We start from the raw sequence: 27,079 nt of genomic DNA, 5'->3' as shown, positions 1-27,079 counted from the left end.
TGGATGCGGCACTGAACCCTGTGGTACACCACCAGAAACAGGTTTTCAGTCACAAAACACCCTTCAACCATCATCCTCTGCTTCTTACCACTAAGGCAATTTTGGATCTAATGTGCCAAATTGCCTTAGATCCCATGAGTTCCAGTACAATAATATCTCTCTTGTTTCTTGCCACCTACAACTTGTTATAACTGGTTGTATTTAATTTTAGGACTGACATTGGGAAATTCCTCTCTGTGCAGAGTAGTTAATGTGTGAATGCACTTCCAGGTAGAGTAATGGTAGCAAAATCCTGGAAATATTTAAACAATTAAATGTTGCTACGTAGTGGAGGATGTTAGTGGATGGATGGATAGTGGATGGTAGTATTGGTAGTGGATGGATGTGTCAAATGATATGTATTCATCAGTAGTTATCCTATGATCTCATAAAAACATAGAAAACAGCACATACACTGAATGTAACCTCAAAATATGCATGACACAAGGGAGAGAAGGTATCACAACCAAAGATTCAAAACAATGTGCAATGAATGGCACTGACAGCACGATTACTGTGAGAGTTGAAGTGGAATGAAGAGTCGAAGTTACTCAGTTGACAAGCCATAGATGTCTCGGCATCCCTGCAGGACCAGTCCTGGTTCCGGTCTTCTCCTACAAGAAACAGATTCTCTCCTCATACAGGAGGATGAGCCAGATATTAAGCTCCCCTCCTCCTGTCTGGGCCTTTTCTGCCCTTTGTTTGGGGAAGGGAGGCTGGTCTCTTACCCTGAAATGAGAGAAATGGAGTGAATGACTGAGGTGAAACTAGGTGGTACAGATGTTAGCGCTGACACAGATAATTGAAAGGCAGTGAGGTGTCAAGACAAGTGAGTAGACAATGCAGAGGCAATGCAAGGTTAGAGTGTGGGAGGTTGTGTGGCATGGAAGTGAGTGAGGGAAGATGCTTCAGATGATAGTGAGAGTGACAGAGCATGAGCTTTGATGGCAGGTGGGTTCAGTGCAGAAATAGAGTGAGTGTGAGGTGGTAGATAAAAGACTGTGGCACTAACCCTGGCAGAACAGAGAAGGTCATTTACTTTCTTGAACTGCTGGGCATTCCTCCACATCATGGAAATAACACTGATTGGGACAGCAACTTCAGACCAGGCTAGAGGCTCTGTTGTGGCTTTCTCTGTTAGTCCTTCAGGGAATGGATGTCTGTCCTATGGATCACCCTGTTCAACAGGACCTCCAGGCCCTGTCAGAGAATTGCAGCACCATCTTCCCTTTTACCAACATCTTCAGAAAGACTGTCCATCCAAACGAGGCAGCTTCAGAATGCCAGTACTTGACCAGATTCACAATGGACTTTAAAGATAGTGCCAGCAGCAGGGATGCAGGTCTTTTGGTGGATATCTGCTAAGTGGTGAGTTCTTCTAGCAACAGCTCTTGTTAAGTTGGGGCTAGACTCAGATGAGAGGACTGGAAAATTTCTAACGTAACTCACCTGTTTAAAAAGGGAGTAATGCAGAAGATGCAAAATTACAGACCAATTAGCCGAACCTCGGTTGTGGGTAAGATCCTGGAATCTATTGTGAAGAATGAGATTTCTGCATACTTGGAAGTATATGATAAAATAGGGCAAAGTCAACATGGTTTCATCAAGGGTAGGCCATGCCTGACAAATCTGCTAGAATTTTTTGAGGAAATAACGAGCAGATTAGACCAGGGAGAACCAGTGGATATTATCATTCTGGACGTCAAGAAGACCTTTGACAAGGTACCACACAGGAGGCTGCTGAGTAAGGTAAGGGCCCATGGTGTTAGAGGCAAGTGCTGGCATGGATAGAAGCTTGGCTATCTGGCAGAAAGCAGAGAGTTGAGATAAAAGAGTCCTTCTCAGGGTGGCAGCAGGCGACAAGTGGTGTTCTGCAAGGCTCAGTGTTGGGACCACAACTTTTCACTTCAGACATTAACGATCTTGGTGAAGGAACTGAGGGAATTCTGGATAGGTTTTAGAGGGACAGGTAGCATTGAGGAGGCTAGGAGGCTGCAGCAGGATTTAGCCAGGTTATGAGAGTGAGCAAAGAAGTGGCAGATGGACTATAACGTGGGAAAGTGTGGGGTCATGCACCTTGGTAGGAAGAACAAAGGCATGGACTATTTCTAAATGGGAAGAAAATTCAGAAGTCTGAAGTGCAAAGAGACTTGGGAGTTCTAGTCCAGGAAGCTGTCAAGGTAAACTTGCAAGTTGAGTCAGTAGTGAGGAAAGCAAATGCAATGACAACATTTATTTTTCAAGGATTTGAACATAAAAGCAGGATGTACTTCTGAGGCTGTATAAGACTCTGGTCAGACCACATTTGGAGTATTGTGCACAGTTTTAGGCCCCATATCTCAGGAAGAATACACTGGCCCTGGAGCATGTTCAGAGGAGATTCACGAAAATGCTCCCAGGAATGAACAGCTTAGCATATGAGGAACATTTGAGGACACTGGGTCTATACTCAATGGAGTTTAGAAGGATGAGAGGTGACCTAGTTGAACCTTACAGAATGCAGAATGACCTGGACAGTGTGGATGTTGGGAAGATGTTTCCATGGGTAGGAGAGACAAGGATGTGAGGGCACAGCCTTAAAGTAAAGGGAAGACCTTTTAGACCAGAGATAAGGAGAAACTTCTTCAGCCAGAGAATGGTGAATCTATGGAATTCACTGCCACAGAAGGCTGTGGAGGCCAGCCATTGAATATATTTAAGACGGAGATAGATAGGTTCCTGATTGTCAAGGGGATCAAAGTTTAAGGGGAGAAAGTAGGGATTGGGGTTGAGAAACTCAGCAGCCATGATTGAATGGCGGAGCAGACCTGATGGGCTGAATGGCCTAATTTCTGCAGTTATGTCTTATGGTCTTATGGATGGCATAAGTGTGCATTAAGAAGCTAAATGAGGTGATTTTGGTAAAACACGGTGAGAAATCTTGTGAGGCCTCAAAAAGATAAAACCCTCCAAAATACTTGATGCAAATATAAAAAAATGTAAAGATTCAGTCCACAAGTAATTTTGGATTGAGAAAAGGTATCCGCAAGGATAAGAATCCATTTTAAATTAACCTTGTCGTGAATGAGGAAGGGGTTGAATTACAAAAGGAGCCTGTTCTTTCATCCTCACATATTAGCATAACCTTTTGGGGTGTCCTGCCTAGAATTGTAACAAACTGGGGTTCCTAACTTGGGACCAATCGTCATGTAGGGAAAATGAAGGGCTGAGTGCCGTCCAACTGTGGTGATATTTGCAGAATTTGTGGTTTACTTTATGAGCAATATTCAGGGACACACCTGCTTCATTATGTATAGTGTTTCATATTCAGGATTAAATGTTAGGACATGCTAGGGTATGTTTTCAATACTATGTGGTCGATAATGCACATAGAGCAAAGTGTATGTGGCTGGAGAAATGCATAATGTAGTGATTGTAATGAGGTCAGCCAGGTGGACATCATAGTATATGAATTCCCTGATTGAGGCTGTTAACCCGGTCCAATCAGAGAGCCCTGTCTGACAGCTATAAGCAGGGGTGTCTCCCTACCCTCCCCCTCACTGTTTTTGATCACACAGCACTGTCCTTTGATGTGAAGGGCAGTGTTTGTCACTGGCCACCCGGGTGTTTTCCTATCTTCCTGGTGGTGGAAATTGAATAAAGATTCGTGCACCTTGTGTCTTTCACTGTGTCTCCCACCTGCACACACACACCATGGGTGCTGGGGAAAAAATAAGCACTACCGCACTTAGGTGGTAGTGTGGGGGTTAAAGGGGAAAAAAAAAAGAAAAAAAAAAAAAAAGAAAGAAAAATAAGCAGGGGTGTCTCCCTACCCTCCCCCTCACTGTTTTTGATCACACAGCACTGTCCTTTGATGTGAAGGGCAGTGTTTGTCACTGGCCACCCGGGTGTTTTCCTATCTTCCTGGTGGTGGAATTTGAATAAAGATTCGTGCACTTTGTGTCTTTCACTGTGTCTCACACCTGCGCACACACACACACACTAAAAAAAAAGCAGGAGTGTCAGAGGTTCTGTTCACTTTCGGGGCTGTCTCTAAGTTAGCTAGGTCAGTGTCATGTACTACATGTGTAAATAAAGTGTGACTTAGTGATAGGATACCGGCCTTCATGAGTCATTTCAGTGGCGACAAGAGTGGGATTAATGATGGGACCATGCAAAAGCACCTAATAGCTGAAGTCCAGTTGGACTTCCAACAGTTACTGCAACTGGCTTTGTCACTAGAAAATGTGGAGCTTATGAGCTATAATGTATTCCAACGAAAGTGGACATCCTTGCCAAGCCGACCGAATCTTGGAACACCACTTGAGTAAATGCAATTATATAGTCTCACTCAGGACATATCCTGAACAGGGATACTCTAGTCAACCCACAGTAAGCCCCCATAATAAAGTCAAGCCTCGGTCAAGTGGTTAAAATTTTCTCGAGAATTCGGGCTGGCAGGCCATTGTAGTTGGTGTCCGTGTGTAGATTCAAGAAGCAAAAGAGTCCCACTAGGCCTGAATTGAGTAGGAAAACTCATAGGCCATGTCCAGGAGAATGCATAACCTAGAAATCCACTTAGATCTGGTTAGAACAGTTAAATTGCTTAACAACATCCAAATCAGAACAAATGAAAATAAATGTCTGGTGAAAGGGTCACCCAGTTCTCATGGAGGTTGATACCAGCACAACTGTATCAGTGATTGGAAAACCAGACATTACCAAAATTCACCCTGGACTCCAACCCTTAAATCTGTACTGGGGAACCTTTAAAGAAACTGGTTTCTTATGAGAAGCAGCTAGTTCTGATTGTAGTAAAAGGCTCAGGCTTTTATGCTTATTAGGGCAAAGTTGGTTGAAAAAGAGTGAACTCAATTGGCTCAATATTTTTCGATTAGAGAATGGCTGCCTGAGGGAACTCCTATTTAAATACTGGGACATTTTCAAGAAGGAGCCAAGGCCACATTGCATATTGACCAGGTAGCAATTCCACGATTCTGCAAGGCCTGTCTAGTGCCATTTGCCTTATGTGCAAAAGTAGAGGCAGAAATTAGGAGGCTGGAGAGCAAAGGAATCATCAAACCAGTCCAGTTTGCAGAATGGACAGCACCAGTCGTACCGATTATGAACCCCTACAGGCCAGTTTGCAAATGTGGGGATTTCAAACTAAGAGGAGAAAGTGAGGTCTGCAGATGCTGGAGATCAAAGTTGAAACTTTATTGCTGGAACAGCAGAGCAGGTCAGGCAGCATCCAGGGAACAGGAGATTCGACGTTTCGGGCACAGGCCCTTCTTCAGGAATGAGCAGAGAGTGTTCAGCAGGAGAAGATAAAAGGTAGGGAGGAGGGACTTGGAGGAGGGGAGTTGGAAATGTGATAGGTGGAAAGAGGTCAAGGTGAGGGTGATAGGTCGGAGTAGGGTGGAGGCGGAGAGGTCAAGAAGAAGACTGCAGGTCAGGAAGGCGGTGCCGGGCTGGAAGGATCCGGCTGAGACAAGGTGGGGGGAGGGGGGATGAAGAAACTGGTGAAGTCCAAGTTCATCCCCTGCGGTTGGAGGGTTCCCAGTCGGAAGATAAGACGCTCCTCCTCCGACCGTCGGGTTGTTGTGGTTTGGCGGTGGATGAGTCCAATGACCTGCATATCCTCAGTGGAGTGGGAGGGGGAGTTGAAATGCTGTGCCACAGGTTGGTTGGGTTGGTTCGTCCGGGTGGCCCAGAGGTGCTCCCTGAATCGCTCCGCAAGTAGGCGGCCTGTCTCCCCAATATAGAGGAGGCCACACCGGCTGCAGCGGATGCAGTAGATGATGTGGGTGGAGGTGCAGGTGAATCTGTGGCGGATATGGAAGTTTCCCTTGGGGCCTTGGAGAGAAGTGAGGGGGGAGGTGTGGGCGCAAGTGTTGCACCTCCTGCGGTTGCAAGGGAAGGTGCCGGGAGTGGTGGTTGGGTCGGTGGGGGGTGTGGATCTGACAAGGGAGTCGCGGAGGGAGTGGTCTCTACGGAAAGCTGATAGGGGAGGGGAGGGAAATATATCCTTGGTGCTGGGGTCTGTTTGGAGGTGGCGGAAGTGACGGCGGATGATGCGCTGTACATGGAGATTGGTGGGGTGGTAGGTGAGGACCAGTGGGGTTCTGTCCTGGTGGCGGTTGGAGGGGCGGGGCTCAAGGGCGGAGGAGCGGGAAGTGGAGGAGATGCGGTGGAGGGCACCGTCGACCACGTCGGGGGGGAAATTGCGGTCCTTGAAGAAGGAGGCCATCTGTGTTGAAGAAGGAGGCCTCCACTTCCCGCTCCTCCGCCCTTGAGCCCCGCCCCTCCAACCGCCACCAGGACAGAACCCCACTGGTCCTCACCTACCACCCCACCAATCTCCATGTACAGCGCATCATCCGCCGTCACTTCCGCCACCTCCAAACAGACCCCAGCACCAAGGATATATTTCCCTCCCCTCCCCTATCAGCTTTCCGTAGAGACCACTCCCTCCGCGACTCCCTTGTCAGATCCACACCCCCCACCGACCCAACCACCACTCCCGGCACCTTCCCTTGCAACCGCAGGAGGTGCAACACTTGCGCCCACACCTCCCCCCTCACTTCTCTCCAAGGCCCCAAGGGAAACTTCCATATCCGCCACAGATTCACCTGCACCTCCACCCACATCATCTACTGCATCCGCTGCAGCCGGTGTGGCCTCCTCTATATTGGGGAGACAGGCCGCCTACTTGCGGAGCGATTCAGGGAGCACCTCTGGGCCACCCGGACGAACCAACCCAACCAACCTGTGGCACAGCATTTCAACTCCCCCTCCCACTCCACCGAGGATATGCAGGTCATTGGACTCATCCACCGCCAAACCACAACAACCCGACGGTCGGAGGAGGAGCGTCTTATCTTCCGACTGGGAACCCTCCAACCGCAGGGGATGAACTTGGACTTCACCAGTTTCTTCATCCCCCCTCCCCCCACCTTGTCTCAGCCGGATCCTTCCAGCCCGGCACCGCCTTCCTGACCTGCAGTCTTCTTCTTGACCTCTCCGCCTCCACCCTACTCCGACCTATCACCCTCACCTTGACCTCTTTCCACCTATCACATTTCCAACTCCCCTCCTCCAAGTCCCTCCTCCCTACCTTTTATCTTCTCCTGCTGAACACTCTCTGCTCATTCCTGAAGAAGGGCCTGTGCCCGAAACGTCGAATCTCCTGTTCCCTGGATGCTGCCTGACCTGCTGTGCTGTTCCAGCAATAAAGTTTCAACAACGATTTCAAACTAATACTAACTAGAGTATTGATATACAAAACTGGCAGAAGGTGCTGTCCTTCACGATGCATACCTGTAATTGTGATTCCTAGGAGTATGACACATTCAATACCCATAAGTCTCTTCTGGGTCTCAGGCAAACTGCTGTTCCAGACCTGGCATGCTCCAGGCTAAACAGATGTTAGGAACAACTGTTTCCACTATGACTCTTCAAATACAGACTGTACCACAAAATATTGTTTAATGATATTTGTGTGTTGATGTCAGGCTGGACATTTGGGAGGTAAACAGGATAGACCAAGCCAACCCTACTCTGTCACATTTGCCAGTATTTGGCCCATATCCCTCTAAACCCTTCCTCTTCATGTATACGTCCAGATGCCTTTTAAATGTTGTAACTGTAACCACCTCCACCACTTCCTCTGGACAGTTCATTCCATACATGCACTACCCTCAGCATGTAAAAATTACCTCTCCTTTCTTTTTCAAATCTTTCCCTTCTCACCTTAAATCTATGTCCTCTAGTTTTGGACCACCGCCCCCTGAAAAATGACCTTGGTATTCAACTTATCCATGCACCCCTTGATAAACCTTGATAAGGTCACCCCTAGAAGCTCCAGAGAAACAAAGCCCCAGCCTATTCAGCCTCTCCTTATAACTCAAATCCTACAGTTCTGGCAACATCCATGTAAATCATTTCTGCACCCTCTCAAGTTTATTAACGTCTACCTGTGGAAGGCTGGCCAGAACTGTGCGCTGTTTTCCAAAAGTGACCTCACCAATGTCCTGTATAGGTGCAACATGACATCCCAACTCTTATACTCAATGTTCTGACCAATGAAGACAAGTATGCCAAACACTTTCGCCACCCTGTCTACCTGCAACTTGACTTTCAAGGAACTGGCAACACTCCCCAGGGCCCTATCATGAACTGTATAAGTCCTGCCCTGGTTTGCCTTACCAAAATGCAATACCTCACATTTGTCGAAATTAAACTTCATCTGCCATTCCTTGGCCCATTGGCCCATCTGTTCGAAGACCTGTTGTACTCTGAGATAATTTTTTTCAATGTGCACTATCCCACCAATTTTGGTGACATCTTCAAATTTACTAACCATGCCTCCTGTATTCACATTCAAATCATTTAAATGACAAAATGCTTTGGACCCAGATGATCCTTGTGGCACACCACAGGCCTCCAGTCCAAAAAAACAACCCTCCATCACCACCCTTCGTCTCCTACCTTCAAGCCAATTTTGTATCTAATTGGCTAGCTCCCCCGGATCCCATATGATCTAACCTTACTTACCAGTCTACCATACAGAACCTTACTGAAGTCCATATTGACAATACCTACAGTCATGTATTTTGAGAGGACTAAAAAGGCAAAGGAATATATGATGAATAGAGTCATAAGACGTACAGCACAGAAACAGACCCTTCAATCCAACTGGTGCATGCTGACCAGATATCCTAAATTAATCTAGTTCTATTTACCAGCACTTGGTCCATATCCCTCTAAACCCTTCCTATTCACATACCCATCCAGTTGCCTTTTAAATGTTGTAATTATACCAGCCTCCACCACTTCCTCTGGCAACTCATTCCATGCACACACCACCCTCTGCATGAAAAAGTTGCCCCTTAGATCCCTTTTAAATCTTTCCCCTCTCACCTTAAACCTATACCCTTTAGTTCTGAACTCCCTCACCCCAGGGAAAAGACTTTGTCTATTTACCCTGTCTATGCCTCTCATGATTTTATAAACCTCAATAAGGTCACCCCTCAACTTCTGCCACTCCAGGGAAAACAGCCCCAGCTTATTCAGCCTCTCCCTATAGCTCAAACTCTCCAACCCTGGCAACATCCTTGTAAATCTTTTCCGAACCGTTTCAAGTTTCACAATATCCTTCCAAGGAAGGGAGATCAGAATTGAACACAATATTCTAAAAGTGGCATGACCAATGTCCTGTACAGCCACAACATTACCTCCCAACTCCTATACTCAGTGCTCTGACCAATAAAGAAAAGCATACCAAACACTTTTTTCACTATCCTATTTACCTGAGACCCCACTTTCAAGGAACTATGTACCTGCACTCCAAGGTCTCTTTGTTCAGCAACACTCCGCAGGACCTTACCATTAAGTGTATAAGTCCTGCTCTGATTTGCCTTTCCAAAATGCAGCACGTCACACTTAGCTAAATTAAACTCCATCTGCCACTCCTCAGACTTTTGGCCTATCTGATCAAGATCCCATTGTATTCTGAGGTAACCTTCTTCACTGTCCATGACACCCTACAATTTTGGTGTCATCTGAAAATTCACTAACTATACCTTCTATGTTCACATCCAAATTATTTACATAAATGACAAAAAGCAGTGGACCCAACACCAATCCCTGTGGTATACCGCTTGGCCTTGCTAGGACTCTGGGAACTACAAAGGATCAGAGAGGGATGCTGATGTCCATGTCCACGTCCACAGATCTTTGTGGACATCAAGACAGGTCGATAAGGTAGTTAATAAGGACATGGGATACTTGCCTTTATCACTTGAGGCATTGAATACAAAAGCAAGGTGGTTATGATGAGTCTATATATAATGTGCGTTTCAGCAGCTGGATCACTGTGTGCAGTTCTGTTTGTCACAATATAAGAAGTATTTGATTACACTAGGGCATGAGGTTTAGAGAGAATTTAAGGAAGACATTTTACACCTCGAGGATGGTGGATATTTGGAACTCACTGTCAAAAAGGATGGTAGAGGCAAGAACTACCACAGCATTTAAGAAGTATACACAAGGCTATGGGCCAAGTACTGAGAAATGGGATGACTGTAATAGGTGTTTGATGACCAGTGTAATCAAAAGAGCCAAAGGGCCTCTTTCTATACTGTAAAACTCTGTAACTCTGCTTCTTTAAGACTCTGGGACATGGCTGCTTGCTTGCTGCACACACAGTTTTTGTTGTGTAAACTGCTGGCAAGTGGTGCAAGAGTGAAATTGAATAACACAAAGCAGAACAGCAGGATGTACATGCAGTTCACTGACAACTGCTGACCAACAAAGCAAGCTGCCTGGTTGTGTGGCTGCCCTAATTGGCGTGGCATGACAAGGCAAGGCATGCAGTTAAGTGCGAGGCAAATGAGAACTAAGAAAGCAATTGAGCAACCTTGAGATGCAACCTGGTCCGATCATGAGCTGGGTGTCTGTTCATGCACACAAAATGTCCTAGCCGTAGACATTTTAATGTTAGTTTTATTACTATCTGTGCTCCATTGTAAGTTGTTTCCTGTGCCACTCCATCTCATTACATATCATGATGTTCATGTTGCAGGCCCGTATTATCTGGTGTTGCACCTTTTCACAGTTTAGAGAAAAGGTTTATATCTGGAACATTAGCGAATAGTATTTTTTCCATGGATGCTGTTTGATCTACTGAGTGTCTCCATGACGTTTTGTATTTGTTGTTTCAGATTTTCAGCACTAGCAATATTTTTTCCTTTCTCCAACTCACATGTTCAGGACACTGATGTGAAATATCTGGTTCTCTTTTGCTAACTGCAATAAGGGGTCAGTTAGGGCACAGTATTAATAAATGCCAGGGATATTATTTTAAAGAAAAACATAGGGAATGTTCATTCTGAACCTGGACTCAACAGAGAACTGAAGAAATTTTTTTATGCATTAAGCTGCATAGAATGAATTACATAAATTATTTATGTAAATTCCATTTAACATCACACCTTATCCGTCTTTTCTCCCACAGGAATTGTAATTTGTTCATTACAAAATCATGAACACATTTCTGCTGAGAGTGGTTCTACCATAAATAGCTAGAATTGCCCTGAGAGAAATAAAGGACTTTTGTGTCCTGAATGAACGTTGGCTACCTGCTGAATCTTTCCTCTATTGACTCCCAGCAACTAAGCAATGTTAGTTTTAAATTTCCTTCACCAGATTTGGCCCATGTATTGAGAAAACTGTGCAGCCGTGTCTCAGTTTACAAGTATAGTAGTAGGCTGGGAATTTCAATGAGTGATGCTCTCATGCAAACATGTAAAGTGTTTTCAAACTTCAAGTTCTGCGTCCAGTGGTAACTCGCTTGAAATAAACAGTCAAGTGGGTATTTGATAATGTTGTTTGCATTAATTTCCAGACAATTAAATCTGAGAGAAAGTGGTGGTGATCTACCTTCTTGATCTGTTGTCATTCATTTGCTGTAGGTACACCCACAAAGCTGTTAGAGAGGGAGTTCCAGAATTTTGACCCAGCAACGTGAGGAATGGCAATACATTTTCAAATAAGGATGGTGAGTGATTTGGAGGGGAACTTGCAGGTGGGTAATGTTCCCATGTACCTACTGTTTGTCCTTCTAGATGGTAATGCTCATGGGTTTCGATTGTCCTGTCTCAGAAGCTTCGGTGAATTTCTGCAGTGCATCTTGTAGATGGTACATGCTAGTGCTACTCTGCAACAAAGGTAGAGGGAGCGAATGTTTTTGGATGTGGTGCAAATCATGTGGGTTGTACGGGATAGTATTAAGCTTCTTGAGTGTTGTTAGAGTTGCACTCATCTAGGCAAGTGGGAATCATTACATCACATTCCTGACTTGTGTCTTGTAGATGGTAGAGAGGGTGTGGAGAGTCAGGAAATGACTTAATCACTGCATGATTCCTAGCTTTTATAATACTGACGTAGCTACAGCATTTATATGGTTAGCCCGGTTCAGTTTCTGGTCAATAGTAATCCCCAGAATGTTGATAATGAGGGATTCAGCGATAGTAATGCCATTATACTGCTCTTGTCGTAGCCTGCTGGATCCATTTCTAGGCTCTAAATATTTTTGTTTTTCCTTGTTTTTGGGGCTAGTCATATGTCCCCGCTTGGTTGGTAAATTGCATTAAAATGTCTAGCAGTGCTTCATTCCTTTCTAAGATTTGTCTGTTGAAAGGTACTTTCAAGTGCCATTTACATCAAAGGCCAAAGAAATATTGCCTTCATTATACCAAATGGGTATACTAACATCGAGTGATACCATTTGGTTTAAAGAATACCCCAGCTACCTTCCAGAGGCTTATGAATAGTGTCGTAGCTGGAGTTCATAACTGTAATTTACTTAGATGATGTTGTTGCATATGGAAAGAGCACACAAGACAGGAAACAGTTACTGTCATCTGGGTTCGTAATAATTTTGGCTAAAAGTGAATTGAAAAAGCAAGAGCAAGTTACTTGAGACATTATGTCAGACAAGGACAAGTTCCACTAAGTACGGCAAAAGCAAAGGCTCTTACAGAATTTTCTGGTACTAAAACTAGATGGGAAATCATGAGGTTTTGAGGAATGTGTGACTTTTCCTGGACACTTGTGCACGGTTGTGCATTTAATGAATTTGTTAAAGAGAAAAGGAAAAGTGGTGTGGTCAGCAGAATTTCAAGCAGCCTTTGAGAAGCCGAAGGCAATCCTAATAAATGAAGAAATGTTGGCTGCTCCTGATTTTTCCAGACCTTTCAAAATGTCAATTCACGCTATTGACTTGAGGGTATAGGTGCAGTCTTGTTACAGGATGATGAGCTTGAAGTAGAGGAGCCAGTAAAGTACTTTTCTAAGAAACTGAACTGGCATCAGAAGAACTACTCTACCATAGAAAAAGAGACTTGAGGATTGTTGTCAGCACTTCAACACTTTGAAGTCCATATCTAACATGCTAACAATGAAATGAAAATTTACATTAATTAATCTACTGGCTACATTACTGCAAAAGATAATGCAATTGCCAATATATTGCCCTGAGAGTGAATTGGTGGAATAGGCTCAAGGTTTAAGAAATGCTAAAATGTGTATGTTTGTATTGGGTGGTCAGGGAGGGTTTGGGAGGAAGAATGGATACAGGAATGGAGGGTGGTTGAACAGCTTGGGATTGTGAACAATTTATAGAGAAGTCTTCAGACATTCACCATCTCACAAGCGCTCTCTGTTCTAAGTAGTAAAAGTTATTTTAAGTCTGAAGAAAACCAGTTTATCTTTCCTTCAGCAGTTACTGTAAGCTGTGACTTCTAACTAATAAGTTTGAATTACCTCCTGTGCCTCCTGTAAATCAGTGAAATCCTCCAGAGAAAGAAGACCAAGAAGCAGTGTTCTGACCATAATAAAAATCAAAAGAATCACCTTAGTAACCTCATGAACAGGAACCACTGAACTGTCTTCCCAGCCTTTCCCTCCATTTTCAACATGCACCTTTTTGCTGAGCTTTTATAAGGGAAGTTTGTAACAGGATTACAGTTTTAACTAGTAGAATTACATGCCAATGGTTCATAATTGTTAACCTATAGCTAGAATATGATTACTTGTAAAAAATTTTTGTTAAGTGCAGAAACCTAGTCCATGTTTTCTGTCAATTTGGGTCTAAAAACAAGTAAATTGGGGGATCTTTGCATACTCTTAAAAATCTCTAACTTTTGTGATGAATAGCATTTTCCAGAAACAGTATGTCTTGATTTCCTGTACACTATACCAGTGAGGTATGACAACAAACTGTGACTTGGAGAGCATTCTTTCCCCAATATTGTAGTGTATACAGATTTAAATTAGTTCTCCAAGGAAAATTAAATAAACATCTCGAGAAAAAAAAAGAAACAAATGGGCGAGGTGGTAGGTGCCAGACAGTGAGGGCTCTTTGGAATACTATGTCCAGTTCTGGTCACCCGTTTATAGGAAGGATATTATTAAGCTGGTGAAGGTTCAGAAGAGATTTACCAGGATGTTACTGGGTATGGAAGATTTGAGTTATAGAGAAAGGCTGGATAGGCTGGAACATTTTTCACTGTAACATAGGAGGTTGAGAGGCAATCTTATAGAAGTTTATAAAATAATGAGGAGTATAGATAGAGTTAATAGTGGTTGTCTTTTCCCTAGAATGAGGGATTTCAAGAATGGGGGCACATTTTCAAGGTGAGAGGAGAGAGATTTAAAAAAGACATGAGGGGAAAGACATGAGGAGAAAGGGTGGTTTGCATGTGGAATGAACTTCCTGAGGAAGTGGTGGATGTAGATACAGTTACAACGTTTAAAAGACATTTGGATAAGTCCATGAATGGGCAAGGTTTGGAGGGATATGAGCCAGGAGCAGGCAGGTGGGACTAGTTTAGTTTGGGATTATGTTCGGCATGAACTGGTTGGACCAAAGGGTCTATTTTCATGCTGTGTGACTCTGTTACTCTATGGCTGACTGAATTTCTGTTTTGAAAGAACTGGCCCAGTTTTAATGGGTGAATGACCTCCTTCTATATGGTATTGTTCTATGCTACAGAACTCTAGCACATTGTAATGGGGCTTAACAGAAGCTGTTGAGGGTTAAAAGGAGGCATGGAATAATAGGATTGTGAGCAAGAAAAGCAGAAGGCCCATTAATTTCTTACTCTAGTCCTGGTTAAGGTGCATCTACTGTACTATTTAGATTACTGATGTCTACATTACGGGAAGGATTTGATTATGCTTAAGTGGGTGCAGAAAAGATTTATGAGGATATTGCCAGGACTAGAGAATATTTAGTGTGCAACTAGATTAGAACTGCTGTTGTTGTTTTCTTTGGAATAGAAAAATCTGAGGCAAATTTACTTGAGGTGCATGAAAGAATGAAGGGCCTGGATGGAGTGTTGGAAAAGGACCTATTTCCCTTCGCAGAGTTTTCAATAATCAAGGGACACAGATTTAAGCTCATTCGTAAAAGGATTAGAAGAGAGTTGAGGCATTTGTTTTTCACCCAGATGGTGGTGAAAGTCTGCATTTCACTGCAAGAAAGGGTGCTAGAGGCAGAAATCCATGTGCCATTTTTAAATAATACTTGGATATACATTTGAAATGGTGTAATCTACAGCCCTACAGATCAGTAACTAGAAAGTGGGATTGAGCTGCTCAGTAATTTTTCAACTAGCATGGACAAATAGTTCCCTTATGTGTCATAAATTTCCATTATTCTTTGATTTTCTCTTTTTGAATATCTTCCTTTTGCAATATGTGTTGCTATAATGAATGCTTAAGAATAATCCTTATCTGGTGCTGTACTCAAGTTTTTTCTGTGTCACTTACCCAGACAAAATAATGTATTCTTTCTGCATACTGGGCCTAGTCCTAGATAACAGGATCGAAAAGTTAACCTTTCCAAATAACAGCATGATGCCAAAAATGCTTACCTCACTTCAAAGATGACTGTTACAAGTGAATTTCTTCAGGAACCTATTTTCTTTCATTGCCACAAATATAGCGACAAAATTTGCAGTATCCCATCTTTATTTACACATGGAAAGTCCTTGATACTGATTCAGCTCCATCCGAGCCAGCTCTCAGAGTGATCAGATCCTCTGACATCCCTGTTTATATCAGTCAGCTAGGGCTCCCTGGTTGGACTAGATTAACAGCCCCAATCAGGGAACGCATAGTCTTGGTTAACCTCATTACAACCATTACAACTTCTTTTTCGTTATTCTTTTATGTGATGTGAAAGTCACTAGCAAGCTTTTATGGCCCATCCATAATTCTCCTGAATGGTTTACTCAGTCATTTTAGAGGAAAGTTAAGAATCAACTACAGAAAAGAATGAAAAGGTCAACCACAAAAAAACAAAAAATCATGAAACAATAGATGTGCCAAGGGAACGTGTGAATTGCAGAATGGTGAAATCTGCCATCATAGTTGCCATCTGAAAGCAAAAATAAGGGATAAACAAGAATAGCTCTGAGATAGAGAAACAATGAGAAATAAAATGGAAGCAGAGATTAATCTCTGAAATTACTAAACTCAAGATGAGTCCAGCATGGGCTGCTGTTTCACAAGTTAGCATGAAGTTTGCAATGTTGGAATACTATAGCAGGCCAAAGATAGAGAAGTGAACATACAAACACAGTAGAGAATTAAAATGACTGGCAACCAGAAGCTGGGGGTCATGCTTGCAGGCAGAATGGAGATGCTCTGCAAAGCTGTTATGTAATTTATGTTTGTACTGTCAAATATAGAGCAAACCATGTTGTGAATTTAACACAGTACTAGTAAATCCTTGCAACTTAGAAGGAGTGTTTAGGATCTTGAGGAGAAAGGATCTAAAAAGACAGGTATAATATCTTGTATGCTTGCATAGTTAAGATGCTGTGGAACGGAGAGGAATTTTGGGTACCTTAGGAGTGGACTATTGTTGCTGAAAGGCGACAAAAGGCAAGGTGTGTTTGGCATGATTTCAGCTTGCCATTTGAAAGAAAAGGCAAGACAAAAACAATGGTAAAATTGAAGTTTGAAAGGCAATTAAATGAAGATCTACTACAAAATAAACTTGATTCTCATCTGCCCACCTCACCTTAATTTATCTTTCATCTTTGTTTTTGAATGGCATCTGTTTATCATTTTACAATTCACACCTACTCCCGGTGCATCATTTTTCCTTTTATTTCTTTTTTTGTCCCATCAGTACTCTCTCTTTGTAACTAAGTCTTTTGTCATTTAATATCTCCTGTCTTCCACGCTAATGCAGATTTTCTCATTTTTTTCATTTTCCCCACTCCCCCATTTCATCTGCTTAAAACCTAATGGCTCTAACTTTTCCTATTCTGATAAAAGGTCACAAACCCGAAACAGTAAATTGTTCTCTCTCTCCACAGATGTCACAAGACCTGCTGAATAATTCCAACATTTTCTGTATTTATTTTAAATTCCCAATTTTCCACAATATTTTGGCTTTATACAGTAAAAAAATAATATAGTTTTACATCAGGAAGCTCATTGATGCTGGCTGAGTAGGTAATCTGTTCTTTTAGGCGTACGAAACATCTGACATAATACTGTCCCCAAAAGGCTGATGTTGTAAGTTGCAATTCATTTTGAGTCTTATTTTTATGCTTAACTATGTGACTGGTGGTCTGTGAGTGAGTAAAGGAGCGATGCATAATACCCATAAGGTCATATTCTTTCAGAGCATGTGACAACTCTCGACTTATCATTCCTGGGTTTTTAATATTTTTATGATCAGTTATGTCCAATACAGTATCATAAAAGAGATTCAACAGATTGTAGCTTCAGTGTATTCATTGATTGTGTGTCATCCTCAAAGTATGTTGAGATGTTGAATGTTTGTGAAGCACCATAGAGACAGGCATCTGACCCATACTGCTTGACAGGAAATAGGTAGGTTTCTGACACCAGCTTGTTTGCCATCTGAAATCTCATCAGAATTTCACTGGAACTGAAGTTACCAATATCAAGACTCCGCTTACTTTTGTGTCTTGATTCAATATTACAATGGATGGTAATCATTTGGCTAACTGCACAGAAGAAGTTTTGGAATAATTAGAGCAATTAGTGGCCTGGCAGCTATAGCCACAGAAAGCTCTTCTGAAAATTTAATTTGGCAGCTTCCTTCAGATCCACTAAGTTCATTTTAATTAGCATTGTGGTTCAACTTGATCCTCCAAGCACCCACCATTGACTCTGCCTCCTATCTCTTGCCAACTTTCCTGTACCAGCTGTTTTTATGGCACAGTCCCATATTCAAGACAGCTTACCCCCTACACTTTCCATGTATGCAACTCCAGTATTTCGAGGGTGATGGGAAAAGGAGCTGCTGGACATAAGTAGGGAGATGTCATCGAAGGAAACTTCACTTCTAACCAATCCTTCTTCAAGAGTAAGCCACTTAAATGTCTCTTTGCCTGTTAATTGTACAAGCAAGCGCAAATGTGAATTATAGCTGGATTATCCTTTTCATAATAAGGTAGCATCAATGGTAAGATCTCCAATAAATCCTCTAACCTCTGATGATCACTTTGGCTAATTTGTGTGGTTTAGGGTCATTGACTATGAAGACTGATACCTTGCAACAACTCTTGTCCCTCCCAGACTCACTACAAAGGAAGCATCCAGTGGTGCTGGAGTGGGGCCATCAACTGGAGAAGATTTGGAGGAACAGAAGAGCCCCAAAGAGCGGATGAAAATGTTTCTGCTTCTAGTCGAGACCTTGCCCTTAGTCTTTCATGTGTTGAGGCTTTAACATGTTGATATGGATGGAGATGAAACCTCTACTAGGCTCCCTTTCTTTCATTTAGCAGACAGCCAAAGCATTGCTACTGTTAGTTCAAGGTCAGCTGCCTCCTTCCATCATTATGACTCGTGGGAGGATGGTTAAGGGATACAGGCAAGAAGAAATTGTCTGGGAAACCAGGCCCTGTTTCACTCCAAAGATATATGTATTAGAGGGATGAGGTGAGGTTGTGTAGTGACATAGGGCATTCACTGGCAGCACAGACTGGCATGGTGACAGAAACCTTGATCAAAGATGGTCAAGCACTCGATACCAAACTGCCCCATTCATAGGATAAGCTAGTGAAGGAAAGTCCAGTCCTGCATGTTATAATAAAAATACAAATTGAAGTTAACAATTTAGCTGTAACTGAAAACACTTAAGATGACACTGTTAACCATTGATTTCCCCATCCACAACTATTTCTTTGCAAGGCTCAATTGACAAATCAATGCAGGTAAATTAATTTCCAACTAATTCAGATTCACTGTTCACTATCTGAAGGGAACTTGTTTTGTCCTTAATCACACTGAAATAAATGAAGCTAATACACATTTGCTCTGTTCAACCATCTTCTATGCCCTGCAACTGTGAGAACACATTTAACAGTTGCTTATGGAGTCCTATCTACATGTGTTCCTCTTCCAGAAGAAATATTAAGGATGTGGCTGTAAAGCACTACACTTACAGTTAATAGCTCATAGTTTTGGGTGATAACAACTCAGGTGAACCAACACCCATCAGAAACTTCCCTTATTGGCATACACCACTTTTTTCCATAGTACGTCTCACATATAATTGTGTTTTGCTCTAAGTTTTAACAAATTGTGATAAAGTTTATGATTATCTTTATTTTTCGGGAGCTTAGATTATAAAGTTGAGATAAATAGCTTTTGGTTTTAATTTCAGTGAAGGTGACTTTTTCAAGGGTCAGGAACTCATTTGCTTTAGCATGAGGTCATAACAATCTTTGCGACCAATCATGTAGCTAATACTAAAAGACTACTTGGTGATAAATTGCTGAAGTGTTCACTACATTGAGCTTTTGTGATCTAAAGAAAGAGGAGTCAGAGGCCAGAAGCAGATTTTGGAAGAAAATATCCATACTGGCAGATATATACCGTTTAGCAGGCTGTAAGTAACCAAAGGAGAAAGAGAGGACTCCAGATGCTGGAGATCAGAGCTGAAGATGTGTTGCTGGAAAAGTGCAGCAGGTCAGGCAGCATCCAAGGAAAAATGTATATGGAGGTTGGTGGGGTGGTAGGTGAGGACCAATGGGGTTCTGTCCTGGTGGTGATTGGAGGGGTGGGGCTCAAGGGCGGAGGAGCGGGAAGTGGAGGAGATGCGGTGGAGAGCATCGTCGATCACATCTGGGGGGAAGGAGGCCATCCCAATTCCTTCGTCTCCGCCACATCTGCTCCCAGGAGGACCAATTCCAATACCGAACAACCCAGATGGCCTCCTTCTTCAAAGACCGCAATTTCCCCCCAGACGTGATCAACGATGCTCTCCACCGCATCTCCTCCACTTCCCGCTCCTCCGCCCTTTAGCCCTGCCCCTCCAATCGCCACCAGGACAGAACCCCACTGGTCCTCACCTACCACCCCACCAACCTCCATATACATCATATCATCCGTCGTCATTTCCGCCACCTCCAAACGGACCCCACCACTAGGGATATATTTCCCTCCCCTCCCCTATCAGTGTTCCAAAAAGACCGCTCCCTCTGTGACTCCCTTGTCAGGTCCACACCCCCCACTAACCCAACCTCCACTCCCGGCACCTTCCCCTGCAACCACAAGAAATGCAAAACTTGCGCCCACACCTCCCCCCCTTTACTTCCCTCCAAGGCCCCAAGGGATCCTTCCATATCCGCCACAAATTCACCTGCACCTCCACACACATCATTTACTGCATCCGCTGCACCCGATGTGGCCTCCTCTATATTGGGGAGCCAGGCCGCCTACTTGCGGAACATTTCAGAGAACACTTCTGGGACACCCGGACCAACCAACCCAACCACCCCGTGGCTCAACACTTCAACTCCCCCTCCCACTCCACCAAGGACATGCAGGTCCTTGGACTCCTCCATCTCCAGACCATAGCAACATGATGGCTGGAGGAAGAGCGCCTCATCTTCCGCCTAGGAACCCTCCAACCACAAGGGATGAACTCAGATTTCTCCAGTTTCCTCATTTCCTCTCCCCCCACCTTGTCTCAGTCCCAACCCTCAAACTCAGCACCACCTTCCTAACCTGCAATCTTATTCCTGACCTCTCCGCCCCCACCCCCACTCCGGCCTATCACCCTCACCTTAACCTCCTTCCACCTATCGCATTTCCAAGGTCCCTCCCCCAAGTCCCTCCGCCCTACCTTTTATCTTAACCTGCTTGGCACACTCTCCTCATTCCTGAAGAAGGGCTCATGCCCGAAACGTCAATTCTCCTGCTCCTTGGATGCTGCCTGACGTGCTGCGCTTTTCCAGCAACACATCTTCAGCTGTAAGTAACGAAGTCAGATAAAAGTCAGTGAGTTGGTCTATCTGTGTGACTCAGGGAGGGGTAGGGAAAATCACAAGTGGTGAACGTGCAGAAAATAATTGAAAGGAAACACTTGAAACCTCATTAGTTGAGTAAGAAATTAATCAATGAAGATAGCAGTGATACTTATTGGGATTGAATATCTATAAAGGATATTGCTGAGTAAAATGGTTGAATCTTGCTTTTTGCTATTTATGGTCAGATCAATATTAATTTGCAGGGAACTTTGTTTTTGTTATTTCATGTAATAACTTTGCATTATTTTGTTAAAAGTATTTTGGTCCCCTCTGGTGAACGTATTCAGTGACTGACCACCAAGACAACCAAATCGTGGAAATAAAACTCTATGAAGTCGGTGTTCACTCTGGAATCTGGCTTGTCCAGTATTACCAGCTAAGATCATAACAGATTAGTAGACAAGCAGGAGGCTGGAAGAACATAGCAAGCCAAGCAGCATCAGGAGGTGGAGAAGTCAATGTTTTGGGTGTAACCCTTCTTCAGGACTGTTGGTGGGTGTAAGGGGAGGTGCAGATAAAGGGAATGATGGGAGCAGGGTGGTGAAGTAGGGATAGGTGAAGACAGGCAGAGAGTATGATGTGGTTGGTCAGTGGGAGGAATGAGTCCGATGGGTGGATGGGAGGAGTGGAGGGAGGGAGAGGTGCTCAGAAGAGGATCGGGGAAGGGAAGTGAGGTTATTTGAAATGAGCATGAACCAGTGCCTACTGTGCTACTACAGCAGAACCCACCTTCATGAGGGAAATGGGCTTTTCTGTTCCATGACCAACATATCTTTAAGATCTTAAACTCCTTCCTTCGGAGTTATTGTAACCAGCTTTAAGAGCTTCCTGGATTTTGAATCTAAAACACATAATGCTTACAGTGGGTGCAGCTGTTCTGGCTACATATTTTGTGGACTATTCAAACCAATATATTCCTGCAACATTACAAGATGAAACATCCTTTTCCCTAATATATCTACAAGGAGGTCCCTTGAAATGTCCTCTGAGTCTCTCTAATGTTCCGATTATTGAGTTCCCAAAACCATGTTCTAAATTACTACTGGGCAATTCCTCTTTCTTGCATACAACAGCTTCTTGCCAATTTATGATTTTCTTCACTAATGAAGAGAGCAGATGGCAGGTTGTCAGTAATAAAATGATTGCTGATATTTCCATACTGATAGCATTGCTCTGTAATAGTACTGCTCAATTTAAAATTCCTGTCAGGAATCTTGTGGCAGAGTACCTCTGAGGTAGGACATCTGGATTCAAATCCCACTTGCTCCAAAGGTGTGGAATAATTTCCCTGAATAATTTGATTAGAAAACTAAAAGTCCTGTCAACGTTACATGAGATTGGGCACAGACATAACAGATTATGTTTCTCATGATTCTGCTGCTGTATGCTTCTAGCTGTAGTTTGGGGATGAATGAAGAGTGATTCTCATGATAGCTGCACTTTCTCCCTGCATGGGCCTTTGATGTAGTTTCTTTGCTCAAACACTGCTGCCAATACAATATGGTCAGAGTTCTACACAATACCTCAGTTTATGTAATATATCCCACAAAAATTGGTTTCTTATTGAGACAGATGCCTTGAAGTTTATTAACACTATTTACACTGCTATAATATTACAATCTGAAACATAGTCTGGTGTTCCACAGGGGTCAATGCTGGGACCTTTGTTATTTACATAAATGATTAGATTACTTACTTACAGTGTGGAAACAGGCCCTTCGGCCCAACAAATCCACGCCGACCCTCCGAAGAACAGCCCACCCAGACCCATTCCCCTACATTTACCCCTTCACCTAACACTATGGGCTATTTAGCATGGCCAATTCACCTAACCTGTGCATTTTTGGACTGTGGAAGGAAACCAGAGCTCCTGGAGGAGGCCCATGCAGACACAGGGAGAATGTGCAAACTCCACACAGACAGTTGCCTGAGGTGGGTATTGAACCCAGGTCTCTGGCGCTGTGAGGCAGCAGTGTTAACCACTGTGCCACTGTGCCGCCCACTAATCTGGATGTGAATGTACAAGGCATGATTAGTAAGTTTGCGGATTATACAAAATTAGGCGGTAATGTTGATAGCGAAGAAGGTTACCTATACATAAATGACTCACTGAACACACTGCACTGACCCCATTGTACTGAGAGTCTGTCTAAAGATAAGGTAGACCTTTATACAAAAACATTGCATGTTGTGATGTTATGTAACTGTCTTAAATGTACACTGCCAATCTAGTTCGGAATCTATTCAATAATACAGTATCTCTAACCCATGCTAGTAACTTAAAAGCATTGTACAGAAGGTGATGGAGAAACCCATTAGGCCTGACTGCATCAATGGAAAGAGAAGTAGTGTTAATATTTTGTGTACAAAAGACACTTCTTCAGAATAGTCATATTGGACCCAAAATGTTAACTCGGTTTCTGTCTCAATAGGTGAGGCCAGATTTAGTGAGTTTTTCAATCACTTGCTGTTTTTATTCTGTACTAGTCTTTGTAGTCATTGTGGTTAGGTTGCATGTGATCCAGGGAGAGCTAGCTAATTGGATTCAAAATTGGCTCAATGGTAGGAAGCAAAGCGTGGTGGTTGAACGTTGTTTCTCGAGCTGGAGGCCTATGACTAGTGGTGTTCCACAGGGGTCAGTGCTGGGACCTTTGTTATTTGTTATTTACATAAATGATCTGGATGTGAATGTACAAGGCATGGTTAGTAAGTTTGCATTTTATACAAAATTAGGAGGTTTTAATTGATAGCGAAGATTGTTATCAAAAATTACAGAGGGATCTTGATCAGATGGGGAATTGGACTGAGGATTGGCAAATGCAGTTCAATACAGATAAGTGTGAGGTGTTGCACTTTGGAAGTCAAACCAAGATAGGACTTAACTAAATGGTAAAGTCCTGAGGAGTGTTGTGGACCTAGGAGTACAAGCACATAGTTCTTTAAAAGTGGCTTCACAAGTAGACAGGGAGGTAAAGAAAGCCTTTAGTATGCTGGCCTTCATCGGTCAAGGCGTTGAATACAGGAATTGGGACATTACATTACAATTGTATAAGTCATTAGTGAGGCTGCACTTGGAGTATTACGTACAGCTTTGGTCACACTGTCATAGGAAAGACATAGTTAAACTGGAAAGAGTACAAAGAAGATTTATGAGGATGTTGCCAGGACTAGTAAGCCTGAGTTACAGGGAGAGGTTGGCCAGGATAGGACTTTATTCCTTGGAACATAGGAGAGTAAAGAGTGACCTTACTGAGATGTATAAAATCATGAGGAACATGGGTAGGATGAATGCATGTAGTCTTTTTCCCAGGGATGAGGAATTGAAAACGAGAGGGCATAGGTTGAAGGTGAGAGGGGAAAAATTTAAGAAGGACCTGAGGGACAATTTCTTCATGTAGACTGTGGCGTGTATATGGAATGGGCTGCCAGAGAAATTGCTTGAAGTAGGTACAATAGCAATATTTTAAAAACATTTGGATAGGCACGTGAATGGGAATGGTTTATTGGGATATGGAACATATGGGGGAATTGGAACTAGCTGAATGGGTACATGGTCACCATGGACCAGTTTGGGCCGAGGGTCCTATTTCCATGCTGTATTACTTTATGTCTCTAAGACTATGACTCTATTGTTTGGATGCTGAATATGAGATTCACCTACGGTAAGTAAAGTGTGCTATGGTAACAATTCTACCCTAAAGGCTGTACACACATTCTAATCCCATCTGCGTGCAAATGTCAGGCTTTTCTTGTGGCAACATTCAAATGTATCATTCTTTCCTTAACATGCCATATATTGCATTATAATAAAATGTTTATTGAGCACTGTGCAAATAAAGTGGCCTCGGCATGAAAGGTCAGATTGCTATTCCAGTGAGTAATCTGTCTCTGAAGTTCAATTTTAAAACATGAACTGACTCTTTTTAGCTTTGCTTACAGAGGGTAAGCAAATGTGTGCTTTGAACAGGACAACAACAGTACAGCATTTAAAATGTAATATACTCTTCTACTATGAAGGTGGTGTGTACTGATATGTATTTTTAAGTCTGCATATTCCAATTTCTTTAAAGAATAGTCACTTGTACAAATGTGGATATATTACAGAAAGCCAGCACAGGCTTGTTAGGGACAAATCATGTTTAATTTACTCTATTGAGTTTTTGATGAGGTAACAAAGAGAATTAATGAAGATAATGTGGTGGATATACAGTTTGAAAAAGTATTTGATAAAGTACCACATAAAGGCTTTTCAGCAAAATTAAACCCATATTATATGACAACCCACAACAAAACTACAAATCTTTATGCAAACCTAATTTATTTATCTTTGAGAGCATATTACCACAGAAGATTCCTCATCCTCCAGATGCTGCTGAGGCTTTAAAGTTGTCAGGCCTCAGCTCTTGGCGAAAGTTCCTGTCCTTAATAGGATGCCAGCATTGACAGCAGTCCATGGCTACCACTGTTAAAATGTAACTCTGGGTCCTGTTACCCATCAAAGTACCACTTTCAGACCTGGCAATGTAATTCCTGCTATCTGTGCAGAATTCTGTCAATGGAGTAAAATATCAAAAAAAATTATTGTTATCATTTGCAAACCACTGGTTCTGCCTGAGCCTATGCGATGTGTTCAATTCTGGGTATATTACTTTAGGAAGGATAAGAATGCATTGAAAAAAAGGTGTTGAAAACATTTATGAGTATTATTCCAGGAATAAAGGATTTAAGTGACTCAGGTAGATTGCAAAGCTGAGGTTACTTTCTTTTTAATTCTTTCACAGAATGTGAGCATCACTAGCTCTGAGAGGTGATAGTGAACCAACTGCAGTTCTACTACAGTCTTCAAAGTTTGTGAGAAGATTTGTAGCTCGGGTGCTCGTTGTTGTGGTTGTGTCCGCTGAGCTGGGAATTTGTGTTGCAGACGTTTCGTCCCCTGTCTAGGTGACATCCTTGGGAGCCTCGTGTGAAGCGCTTCTGTGATCTTTCCTCCGGCATTTGTAGTGGTTTGAATCTGCCGCTTCCGGTTGTCAGTTCCAGCTGTCCGCTGCAGTGGTCGGTATACTGGGTCCAGGTCGATGTGCTTATTGATTGAATCTGTGGATGAGTGCCATGCCTCTAGGAATTCCCTGGCTGTTCTCTGTTTGGCTTGTCCTATAATAGTAGTAGCCACACACGCAGATGACAAGCAACATGAATTCGACTGGGACAACACTACTATTATAGGTGGAGAGTTGCTCACTAAAACAAACAAAGAAACTGCAGTTGTTGGAAATTTGAAACAAAAACAAAAATTCTTGGGGAAACTCAACAGGTCTGTCAGATCTGTGGAAAGAAAGCAGAGTTAACATTTCGATTGCTATCAGTTCTGAAGAAGGGTCACTGGATTTGAAACATTAACCCAGCTTTCTCTCTTCAGGTGCTGCAGACCTGATGATGGCTGGAGTAAATATTTAAGACAGCAAATGGACTGTCAGTCAAATGGGTTACTTTGTACTGAATGGTGTTAAACTTTTGAGTATCATTAGATTAGATTAGATTTAGATTAGATTACATTACAGTGTGGAAACAGGCCCTTCGGCCCAACAAGTCCACACCGACCCGCCGAAGCGCAACCCACCCATACCCCTACATTTAACCCTTACCTAACACTACGGGCAATTTAGCATGGCCAATTCACCTGCCCTGCACATCTTTGGACTGTGGGAGGAAACCGGAGCACCCGGAGGAAACCCACGCAGACACGGGGAGAACGTGCAAACTCCACACAGTCAGTCGCCTGAGGCGGGAATTGAACCCGGGTCTCTGGCGCTGTGAGGCAGCAGTGATAACCACTTTGCCACCGTGCCGCCCTATTATTAGAGCTATATACATATACATTTAGGGAACTATAGACTATAGACTATTTCATTACACTCCTGATTTGTGCCTTGTAAATGCTTAATAGACTTTTTGGAATCAGAAGGTGAGTTACTTGCTACAGAATTCCAACCTTTGACCTGTTCTTGTAGCCACTGTATTTATGTCGCTGATATAGTTGCATTTCTGGTAGCCCAAGGATATTGATTGTGGGGATTCTGTAATGGCAATGCCATTGAATGTCAGGGGAGATTACTCTCTTGTTTTGAGATGGTCATTGCCGGGCATTTGTGTAGGCGTGAATATGATTTGTATCTTATCAGCTCAAGCCTGGACAC

General features: G+C 43.0%; 1 protein-coding gene across 7 annotated transcripts in view; it reads left to right on the top strand.

The window, feature by feature from the left end:
- The window catches only part of smpd3 (sphingomyelin phosphodiesterase 3), a 295,904-nt gene that overhangs the window by 91,583 nt on the left and 177,242 nt on the right, over nt 1-27,079 (top strand). For 2 of the 7 annotated variants that reach the window (XM_087996025.1, XM_087996021.1), the window contains exon 2: nt 11,493-11,605. The exons of 3 other annotated variants lie outside the window; for them this stretch is intronic. The gene's annotated coding sequence lies outside the window, so the exon portion shown is untranslated. The remainder of the gene's footprint in view (nt 1-11,492; nt 11,606-27,079) is intronic. 2 more of the 7 variants (XM_087996022.1, XM_087996024.1) reach the window with 1 other exon arrangement.

The sequence above is a fragment of the Chiloscyllium plagiosum genome, unplaced genomic scaffold (assembly GCF_037043375.1).
Source record: "Chiloscyllium plagiosum isolate Xiang-an unplaced genomic scaffold, Cpla_swu_hap1 HiC_scaffold_17, whole genome shotgun sequence".
Taxonomy (NCBI): domain Eukaryota; kingdom Metazoa; phylum Chordata; class Chondrichthyes; order Orectolobiformes; family Hemiscylliidae; genus Chiloscyllium; species Chiloscyllium plagiosum.
Note: the sequence above shows the minus strand (reverse complement) of the source record. Positions and strands in the feature narration are given on the sequence as shown.